We start from the raw sequence: 11,926 nt of genomic DNA, 5'->3' as shown, positions 1-11,926 counted from the left end.
AGGCCCACTCGACGCAAACTCTGGTTCCACAGCAAACCTACCATCCCGGAAATCAGTCTGGTCGTCCTGCACTGTACTCTCTTAATGTCAGGTTTATCCTTTATAAAGTAAGGAGACCAAAACTGTACACAGTACAGCACAATGTTCCAGATGAGATTGCACCAAGGTCCTGCACAGTTTGCGTGAGACACGCTAACTCCTGTACTCAAATCACCATGAAATGAAGGTCAAACACCATTTATCTTCCTAAGTGTTCCCTGCGCTGCAATTTTGCTTTCAGTGACTCATGTACGAGGAAATCCAGATCCTTTTCAATGTTTCAGCTGCCTAATTGCTGGTTCAATGTACACTGGTCAGCATGCAAATTTCTTGCCCAATATTGACTTCTGGTTTCAGAACTCACTGCCCTGCATTGACTTCGGCGGTCTGCACAGAAGAAACAAAAAAAAAGTGGAAGTTCCTTTAAAGATCTTTTTTTTATATAGTCCCATTTGAAATGATAAGCCGATGCTCTATTTTTTCCAACCGAATTGTACAAAGTCACACCCACCCCAATTGCTCTTCACCTGCCACCTATTCGCCCATTCACTGCACTTATCCCAATAACCTTGGAGCTTTTTCACGTCCTCCTCGCCCCCTCATTGTCCAACATCGTTCAGTGCTATCAGCAGACTGGGATATATTGCATTTGATTCTCTGAACCAAATGTTTGAGATGCATTGAGAATAGCTGGGGTCGAAGCACCGATCGATGTGACATTCCATGATCTTTCCACTTCAAATCAGATCGTTTTATTCCTGTTCGCTGTTTCGTGTCAGCTCTTCTATTCTAAAACCATCTCAATATTTCGGCCCCACTCCTATAACATTTGACTTTGCCCACTTGGCCAGAGTGTTGATCAAAAGTCTTTCTGAAGATTTAAATGCATTGCATCCATTGCTTCTCCGTAAGCATCAACCAGTCAATCCCTCAAATATGTTTATCATTTCATGTTGACTTGTCTACACGGCTACCTATTACATATGAACATAAAAGCTCGGACCAGGAGTAGGCTGTCCGGACCAGGAGTCGGCTGTCTGGACCTTCGAGCCTTCTTTGCAATTCAGTAAGATCACAGCTGATCTTTTCATGCTCTCAGCCCCTCATACCTGCTCACTCGCCATGATCCTTAATTGCTTTACCGTTCACGAAGTTATCTATCTTAGCTTCAAAGACATTCAATGACAAAGACTCAACTACTTCATAAGCCAAGGACTTCCACAGATTCACAGCCTTCTTAGTCAAGAATTTCCTTCTCAATTCAGTACGAAATCTGATACCCAGAAGTTTGACGTTATGCTCTCTTCTCATAGTTTCACCTGCCATTGGAAACAACCTCTCTACTTCTATAGTATCTATTTCCTTCATGATTTAACGTCTTTTCAATTGGATCTTCCCCTCATTCTTCTAAATTCCAATAAATAGATAATCCCAGTGAAGTCAGTCTCTCCTCATAAGCCAATCCACTCAACTACGGAATCAACCTTGTAAACCTCCTCTGCAATAACTCGAGGGTCAGTATTTATTTTCTTAAGTAAGGAGACCAACACTTCATGAAGTACTCCAGGTGTGGCCTCATCAGCACGTTATACATCTGCAACATGAACGCGCTGCTTGAAACTCAATCTATTTCGCAATGTAGGGCAAAATTTCATTTGCCTTCGTAATTAGCTGTTGCTCTTGAAGGACTAACCTCTGTAATTCGTGCACAAGAACACTCAGTTTCCCCTTCACAGAGGCATGCTGCAATTTTTAACTTTCAAATAATAGTTCCATTAATACTATTCCTACCAAAATGGATGATTTCACCTTTATTAATGTTGTACTCCATGTACTAGAGATTTGCCACTCACTTAAACTAGCTGCGTCCCTTTGCAATGTTTCACATTCCTCTGCACACGTTTCCCTACCACTCATCTTATTGTCAGCCCCAAAATTTGAGAAAATACACGTGGTCCGCAAGTCCAAATCGTTCATGTAAATTGTGCATATTTGCAAACCCAACACCGATGACTGAGGCACACCACTATTCACTGATCAATGAACAGAAACATACTAATTTTTCACACTCCTTGCTTCCTGTTAGCTAACTGATCCTTTATCCATGTTAACATATTAATGGCAATGCCATGCATTTTTACCTTATGCAGCAGCCTTTTGTGCTGCATTGTCTCGAATGTTTTTCTGCAAATCTAGATACATCTCATCTACTGGGTCATCGAAGTCGTAATGTCTTCATAGAATTGCGGTAGATTAATTAATAATGACCTGCCTTTTAAAACGATGTTGTGTCTTTGCAATATGATCATTTCTCTCTCGTTGCCTTCATATTTCTTCTTCATATTAGATTGAATTATTTTTCCATCGACAGAGCTTAAGCTTAACGGTCAAGAATTCCCTTTATTAAATAATATGGTCACACTTGTTGTTTTCGAATCTGCTTGAAGCTGCACCAGACTACAGTGAATTTAGGGAAAAACAAATCCACATGTGCATTTGTTATATCTTCCACCACCTCTCATTTATACCCTGGTATGCGTTCCATCCGGGTCAGGAGACTTAAATACCTTTAGCTCCTTTAGCTTGCCCAACACCATACCTTCTGTAATAATGACTGCATTCTGTTACTCACATATTTGCGTCTCTTTGTCGTTTACTGGCACGTTATTGCAGTCCTCCACAGTTATCCACTGTAAATTAAATTGTCCAATCATTCACTGTTCCACATTTGACCTTGCTTTTGTTATGCTTTCAAATTTAGATAGAGATTATGCGTCAGTCTTTACGTTTCTTGTTAGGTTGCATTCTTGTTCGTTTGTTTATTACCTTATCAGTTTATTAGTCCTCTTTTGTTGTGTCCAAAATTTCAATAAATCTACAATATCTATCATTTTTCTGGGCTACTTTATTTGATCCAATGCAATGTTTAACTTATTTTGTTAACCATCGTTAAATAAAGTTTCCCTTTTGTTATTTGAACCTTGGATAGGTATATGTGCATTGGATACCTTACAGCGTTTCTCTAAATAACAGACATTGCCTGTCTTTCATTAAATCTTTTACATGTACTTTTCGAATTCACTGAAGCCAACTTATTCCTCATGCCTTATGGTATGCATGAATCACATATATACGCTTAATCTTAGAAAATGAACTATTTTGTATTCAGACGTCATGTAAAATTCAGTACATGACGATCACGATTCCTAAAAGCGAAATTTTCATGCAGTTCATCTGATCAGACAACACCATTTCAAAACTCGACTGATTTCTAGCTTAGTGCTCAACGTACTGCTAAAGCAACCCATCTCATACACGCTTTTGAAATCCATTTCGCAATATGAGCATTTATCTGGGTTAACACTGTTTAGATACAACTTGAAAGTGTCCATTGTTACTGCAGTACCGACAAACCTGCGTATCTAATTTACTGTTTTATAACATGCCCAACATTGTATTGCAGTTTTCAATTTGATGCCATCAATGTTTCTTTCTCCTTTCTGTTGTTAACCTCCACCTCACCAGATTCTGTGGAATCTGGGTGACAAGAGCTCTGGCGAAATTAATGGTAGATTCAGGCGAGATGTTTGGCGAGTATCGTTGTCACATTTTTACTAGATCTCACGTTATGCTAGTGGAGTAGAGAAGGGCAATGATCTTTCAACAATCCTGTGCATTCCCTCAGACAGCTGAGACTGCTACAACCTTGGTGTCCCTGCTATACAGGATCACAACGAGATCACATCTGGAGTAGTGTCGACAGATTTAATGTCCTCACATGAAGAAACGATATTGGAATTACCTCAGATTATTCCCTGAAATAATTTGTGCAACAAAGCTCTTAATCATAGAATCCGTAGTGTGAAAGCAGGCCATTTGACACATCGACTCCACACTGATCCTTCGAAGACCATCCCATACAAACCCCGCCCCCTACCCAATCTCTGTATCCTGGCATTTACCATCACTGGAGGAGAAAGTGAGGTCTGCAGATGCTGGAGATCAGAGCTGGAAATGTGTTGCTGGAAAAGCCCAGCAGGTCAGGCAGCATCCAGGGAACAGGAGAATCGACGTTTCGGGCATAATCCCTTCTTCAGGGCTTACCATCACTGACCCACCGAGCCTCCACACTTTCGGATATCATGGGTAATTTAGCTTGGCCAAACCACCAACCCCCACATCTTAGAAGTGTGGGAGGAAACGGGAGTACCCGATGAAAAACCTTGCAGACGTAGGGAGAATTGCAATCTCCACACAGACAGAGATCCAACACTGAAAGTGAACCCAGATCTCTGGTCCTGTGAGGCGGCAATTCTCACCACTGAGCTCGCCAGTGTGAGCAACGCAACGCGCATGTACAATTCTGCCCTGGAAATGTGGCATAACAGCATGGAGATTCGATAAGCCCCCAAACATATCATTCAGCAACAGGAGGAGAACAATGAGAGATGGAGCGGCTTTGCCGGTGAGCAGGAGCAGGACAAGCAAGCCATCGAGAATATAATGTCGGAACACCAGCAGGCCATTCAGCCCATCGATTGTACAAATCATCAACAGAATGAGTCCATTCAGCCACTTATGCCGCTTATACAGCAATTGGAGCAGACATTTTACAGCCCTGTACCGGGTACACAGGAATTAAAAGGGAACGAAGAGGTTATAGAAAGGGATGCTTTTAGAATAACCAACTTCTCTATGGAGTGAAAAGTAGTGAGCAAACTGTTGGGATTGAAGTCAAATTGTTAGAGTCTGTTATGGAGGAATTAATAAGAGGCGATTTTCAAAGTCAAGTCAGAATCCATCATAAACAACATGATTTTATGAAGGATAAATCATGTTTGAATGATTTGCCTCAATATCTTTTCTAAATTATGTCAAGCAAGATGGATAATGGGGATATTATAGATGTATTATATCTGGACTTAAATTCTGCATTACATAATGCGCCACACAAAAGATTAATGTGCAAGAGATGAGCAAAAGGGTTTAATTTTAAAAAAAATGCATGGAGAGGGGATTGGCTAATCAATGATGGCCAACATATGGAGTTGGTTGTGTTTGAACTGGGTTGGACAAGATCAAAAATCGCACAGCACCAGGTTATACTCCAAGAGGACTTTTATAAAAAAAAAATACAGGCTTTCAGAGCGTTGCTCGTCCATCGGATGTTAGTGAGAGACAAAGACCTGAGACATCGAACTTAGAATATAGAACATAGAACAGAACAGCACAGAACAGGCCCTTCAGCCCACGATGTTGTGCCCACCATTGATCCTTATGAATGCACCCTCACATTTCTGTGACTATATGCATGTCCAGCAGTCTCTGAAATGCCCGCAATGACCTTGCTTCCACAACCGCTGCTGGCAACGTTTTCCATGCTCTCACAGCTCTCTGCGTAAAGAACCCGTCTCTGACATCCCCTCGAGACTTTCTTCCAACCAGCTTAAAACTATGACCCCTCGTGTTAGTCATTTCCGCCCTGGGAAATAGTCTCTGGCTATCGACTCTATCTATGCCTCTCATTATCTTGTATACCTCGATTAGTTCCCCTCTCCTCCTCCTTTTCTCCAATGAAAAAAGTCCAAGCTCAGTCAACCTCTCTTCATAAGATAAGCTCTACAGTCCAGGCAGCATCCTGGTAAAACTCCTCTGAACCCTCTCCAAAGCATCCACATCTCTCCGAAAATAGGGCGACCAGAACTGGACGCAGTATTCCAAGTACGGTCTAATCAAAGTTTTATAGAGCTGCAACAAATCTCACGATTCTTAAACCCAACCCCCCTGTTAATGAAAGCCAAAACACCATATGCTTTCTTAACAACCCTGTCCACTTGGGTGGCCATTTTAAGGGATCTATGTACCTGCACACTAAGATCCCTCTGTTCTTCCACACTGCCAAGAATCCTATCCTTAAACCTGTACTCAGCTTTCAAATTCAACCTTCCAAAATGCATCACCTCGCATTTATCCAGGTTGAACTCCATCTGCCACCTCTCAGCCCATCCTTGCATCCTGCCAATGTCCCGCTGCAGCCTACAACAGCCCTCTATACTGTCAACGACACCTCCAAACTTTGTGTCTTCTGCTAACTTGCTGACCCATCCTTCAATGCGCTCATCCAAGTCATTAATAAAAATTACAAATAGTAGAGGCCCAATGACAGAGCCCTGTGGAACACCACTCATCACTGACTTCCAGGCAGAATATTTTCCTTCTACTCCCACTCACTATCTTCTGTTGGCCAGCCAATTCTATATCTAGACAGTTAAGCCCCCCCCGTATCCCATTCCTCCTGACGTTCTGAATGAGCCTACCATTGGAACCCTTATCAAATACCTTTCTGAAGTACATGTACACCACATCCACAGCTCGACCCTCATCAACCTTTCTAGTCACATCCTCAAAGAACTCAATATGGTTTGTGAGCCATGACCTGCCCCTCACAAAGCCGTGTTGACTGCATTTAATCAAGCCATGCTCTTCCAATTGGTCATAAATCCTATTCCTCAGAATCCTTTCTAACACCTTGCAGACGACAGACGTGAGACTTACTGGTCTGTAATTGCTGGGGATTTCCCAATTTCCTTTCTTGAAGAGAGGTATTACATTTGCCTCTCTCCTGTCCTCAGGTAAGACTCCAATGGAGAGCGAGGATGCAAAGATCTTCGCAAGTGGCGAAACAATTGCATTTCTCGTTTCCCAAAGCAGCCGAAGACAAATCATGTCCGGGCCTGGCGACTTGTCAATCTTAATGTTTGACAAAGTTTTCAGCACATCAGCTTCCTCTCTCTCTATCCATTCCAGCATGCACACCTGCTATTCAAAGGTTTCATTGACGACAAAGTTCGTTTCTTTCGTAAAGACAGAAGCAAAAAACTCATTTATGGCTTCCACCACCTCCTCAGACTCCACACACAAGTTCCCTATGCTATCCCTGATCAGCCCTACTCTTTCTTTGTCCATTCTCTTATTCCTCACATAAGGTTAAAATGCCTTTGTGTTCTCCCTAATCCGTTCTGCCAAGCCTTTCTCGTGCTCCCTCCTGGCTCTCCTCAGACCGTTTTTGTGCTCCTTCCTCGCCTGCCTGTCATCGTCTCGAGCTGAGCTTGACCCCTGCTTCCTCCACCATATGTAAGCTACCTTCTTCTTTTTGACGAGAAGCTCCATCCGCTCTCCTCATCCAAGTTTCCTTTAGTTTCCTCCTTGCCTGTCTCAGAGGGACATATTTATTCATCACAAGCAACAACTGTTCCTTAAACAGTCTCCACATGTCTATACTGCCTTTACCATGGAACAATTGCTCCCAGTCTATGCTTCCTAACTCATGTCTAATCGCGTCATAATTTCCTCTTCCCCAATTAAATTAGATTAGATTAGATTTTAGATTAGATTACTTTCGGTGTGGAAACAGGCCCTTCGGCCCAACAAGTCCACACTGACCCGCCGAAGCGCACCCACCCATACCCATTCCCCTACATTTACCCCTACATCTAACACAACGGGCAATTTAGCGTGGCCAATTCACCTGACCTGCACATTTTTGGACTGTGGGAGGAAACCGGAGCACCAGGAGGAAACCCACGCAGACACGGGGAGAATGTGCAAACTCCACGCAGTTAGTCGCCTGAGGCAGGAATATCCTCCCATTTTGCCTAATCATCTCCTTCTCCATAGCTATGTAGAAAGTGAGGCAGTTGTGGTCACTATCACCAAAATTCTCTCCCACCTGCTCTGATACCTGCCCCGGCTCGTTTCCGAGCACCAAGTCTAGAATGGTCTCTCCCCGCGTCGGCCTGTCAACGTACTGAGTTAGGAAACCCTCCTGAACACACCTTACGAAAACAGCTCCATTCAAATCTTCTGCTCGAAGGAGGTTCCAATCAATATTGGGAGAGATAAAGTCACCCATTACAACAACCCTACTACGACCACACTTTTCCAAAATCTGCCGACCTATGCTTTCTTCAATCTCCCTGCTGCTATCAAGAAAAGATCAAAGGGTTGTACAACTCATGCATATGAATAGAATACATCTCAGCTGGCTATTAAATCTTTAATCAGTTAGAATAGAGGTGCAGGTTCTGGTTGATTAATATGCAAATAGCAGAATTTATTTCAATTCACTGCCTGGAAATAACTTCTGGCATTGTCGATGTGAAGACATTTCAGGTCGGACAATGTATTTTAGGTGTGAGGTCATGTTCACAGTCTGTCTGTGTCTTAACCTGCAGTCAAACGTTTTCTTTTCTAAAGGCGGAATTTACAAAATACCGCATTGAATGACTGTCTCCAAGTTGCAAGTTTTTTTTTTGAACAAAATAGAATGTATCTGCAAATATAAATGTGCAAATGTAAATTAACCCCACAGACTTGCATGTGCACGCGTGTGAGTGTGTATGTGAGGGAGAGGTGGAGTGGGTGCGTGACGGGGAGAGAGAGTTTGTGCGTGAGAGAGAGTGAGGGTGGATGTGTTTGTGAGTGTGGGTGGGAGAGAGAGATTGTGAGTGTGAGTGCATGTGTGTGAGAGAGGCCAGTGCGTGTTTGCAAATGTGAGAGAGGGAGAATGTGCGTGAGGGAGAATGTGTGTCAGTGTATGTAAGGGGGAGAGTAAGGGAGTGTGCAGTTCCAGGCTAAGATATAGACAGATACGGCCAATTCTGTTCCCCCCACATGCTAACTCCAACGATTTAGAGCTTCCCCTCTCTGCAGCCTCGGATCCATTTTATATTCACGTTGCAGACCCATATTTTGATTCCACAGTCTCCACACTCGGTCCAGAGTTGTATCACCAATTCCGCATGTCTCCCAGAAGGTCTGAGGGAGCTCAAATCGTAACATCCAGCAAACCATCCCAAGAACCTCCACCAACTTTTCAATAGCAGGGGTCAGTCTGAAGTCACTCAGCTACAAGTTAGATGACTGGCCCTTTACAACAACATACGATGGGCTTCCTAGTATTACTGACAGAAAGACCAGTTGACACGGACAAACACAGGTGTTCAGTGGAAAGCCCCGACCAAGTGTCAAAAACATGAGTCTAAGCTGCTGACTAACCCCTTCCCCCCCACCCCGCCCCCCCACACACACACAACATAGAGCACTACATGGACCAGCAAGTGACTAACAGCCCAACACTCACCATTTCATTGCTTCTGAGCTTCACAATGCCAGCACACAATACACGAGGGAGCAAAAAACCAAAGCCAGGGAAAGATACAGAAGAAAATAATTAATTAACTGATAACATGTTATGAAAATATGAATACTTACCGTGGAGAGTGAGTAACTGGAGAAGTCAGATAATGGTGGGTCCAATCATAAGAATGAGAACGTTGAATAAAAACATTGCCAGATCAGTTAAATGTTCCAATAGCTCAAGTTCGTAATCTGCCTCACAGAACCTGTCCAGACACCATAAACTGGGAGAGGGTATTAACCAGAATGGAGAGCTCTGCAGACTCTGCTTCTCGACAACTCCATAAACTGGATTCTCTGCCCAGCATGGAGAGCATTGAAATTTTTTGCCAGTATATTGTAACTATACTTGCACTCGAGAAATGCCTTGCATGGGAAGAGTTGCAATCCATGCTGTGAGTGACAGTCATGGGCTCCCATAAATATATGTCTCAATCTCTCCAATGCACCAGCGGAACCCCATAGATCATATGTGTTTGTGTATGCACTTGTTGGTGGCAGTAGATATGAAAACCATTGCTTGACAAATACCTCACATGGAAGAAATCAGTATACATGAGAACATGTAGCAGGAGTTTGGGTGACCAACACAGAGAGATTGAAGACCGTGTCATAGACAGAGGTGATTACATGCTCATGAATATTATAGCAACGGCATTGCCAGTCCCAACAGCAATATATATCAGTCTGCACAGGAACGGCGGGATTTTGGTGTGAGTTCAGATATGAGACATGGAGTATCGACTCAGATTTGATACTGCAGGTTTGAAGTGGGGTGTGTCATCAACAGACTATTGCAATAATTAAGATTGTATTTTATAGCTCAAGGTTGAAATAGCAGATGGGATGAGCCAGTGAAATATCTTCTGGAGGGGTTAGTAGTTACACTTAAAATGGTCATGTTAAGAATCAGCTCATGGCCAAATGGATCACCACGGTTGTGACTCGTCTGTTTCAGCCTCAGGTATTGGCCAGGGATGGGTGGAGTCAGAGGAAAGAGCTGTGGTTTGTAACCAGAACAGAAGACAGAGACCTCCGTGCTTTCAACGTTTAAATAGGAATAGCAATGATACAATGAATCGTGGTTCATAGCTGAAACTAAGTATATCAACCCACAAGGCACATTAGCAGTGAACTAAATAGGGAGAGTAAGAATGAACAAGTTCACTGTTGTTGTTCGTAGTAGTTTGTATACTGAATATCCAGAGGTAAGAATAAATAAAAAGAATGGTAATGCAATCACGCATGGTCAATGCAAGTAATAAATGGATATTTACCAGCGACTCCAACAATAGTCAGGTCGGATAATAAAAATGTTGAATAATGTAAACTGCACATTGGATCCGCAATTGTTATGGGCACCAGAAATATGTAGAAACTATCCAAATATAATCTGATAAACTCTGGTCAATTGTTGGAAATGATCAGTCTATTGTTCTCAGATTTTACCCCATCGCTGGATCAATCTATTCTAATGTTCTCAGTTTCTGAACTGTCCTCGACCTCTCTTCGGTCTTACAGATCCCTGTCAGTGCTGATGGTGATGCTTCTCCTCATACTATGGGCTAACATTTTTAATGGTGACCATTTATCATTAAAAGATAGAAATCCTGCACTGAGATAATTAGAATCCATGAAGACTGACACCAATCGCAGTCACCGAATGAATAATTTCAGTTAACCTCTTCCTTACATCGTTTTACATAATACAAGAAAATGGAACTTTAATCGATCTGAATGGAATGGTTGAGATTTTCTAAGGGTTGGACCATATATCTTACCATCTTTTTAATCTTTTATTCCTTGCAATTGTCAGAACACTGCAGGTTTGTATCTGTTCCGCCTTGTTTATAAAAGGAGAAAGAGATAAAATAACTGACTAACTGCACAAAATGTCTGGTGGGGAAAATTATGGAGGCCGTAAAGCTCGGTAACAACATTTATTATTCACTGAGTTTGTGTAATGCTGCTCCAAGTTTTAAGTGCCTGTTACCAAATCCTTTCATAACCTTGCGACATCATTCAGAGTATAGGAGACTGTAGCTCAGCAACAGGTCCCCGCGTTCCCTTATGCTTGTTCCAGAGGGACAACAGGAGACTATTCAGCCCACGTTAGTGTAATGCCATTTAAAGTGGCGGATAGCTGGTGTGTTGACACATTTTGCTAAGGGAATCATTCAAAACGCAGGGAAGTGTTACTGCAGATATAAGAGATGTTACTGAGAGGAAACATGGACTACGTTGTGTTGTTTGTATTTCTGTAAGTGAGAAGGGAGGCAAATCCATCAGATGCAGTTTAGTGCTGCTCATCATCCACGGGTTGCTGTATCATTTAATGTCTCAAGTCTGTTACAAAGGGACAAGACGAGACCAGTCAGCCTCTCGAACTGTTTCAGAGGGACAGAAAGAGGCCAATCGGCCTCTCGAGTCTGTGACAGGGCAAAGAAGGAGGCCATTCAGCCTGTCGAGCCTCTTACACACTCATCTTCTCAAATCTGTTGTACAAAAACACAAACAGCCAGCTTGTTTGCTCAATTCCTGAGAGAGAGAAAAAAGAGATAAACACGTCATTTAGATTTAGGTGTTGATTTACAGAAGTAGGAGACACGTTTTCAGTCAGCATAAGCTGTAAGGAATGTGAAGAGGATTTTCAGTCCCTCAATTCCACTCCACGGGTGCAGCAGGAGAG

This window comes from Chiloscyllium plagiosum, unplaced genomic scaffold (genome assembly GCF_037043375.1).
Source record: "Chiloscyllium plagiosum isolate Xiang-an unplaced genomic scaffold, Cpla_swu_hap1 HiC_scaffold_42, whole genome shotgun sequence".
Taxonomy (NCBI): domain Eukaryota; kingdom Metazoa; phylum Chordata; class Chondrichthyes; order Orectolobiformes; family Hemiscylliidae; genus Chiloscyllium; species Chiloscyllium plagiosum.
The sequence above is the reverse complement of the archived record's forward strand: the minus strand, read 5'-3'. Positions refer to the sequence as shown.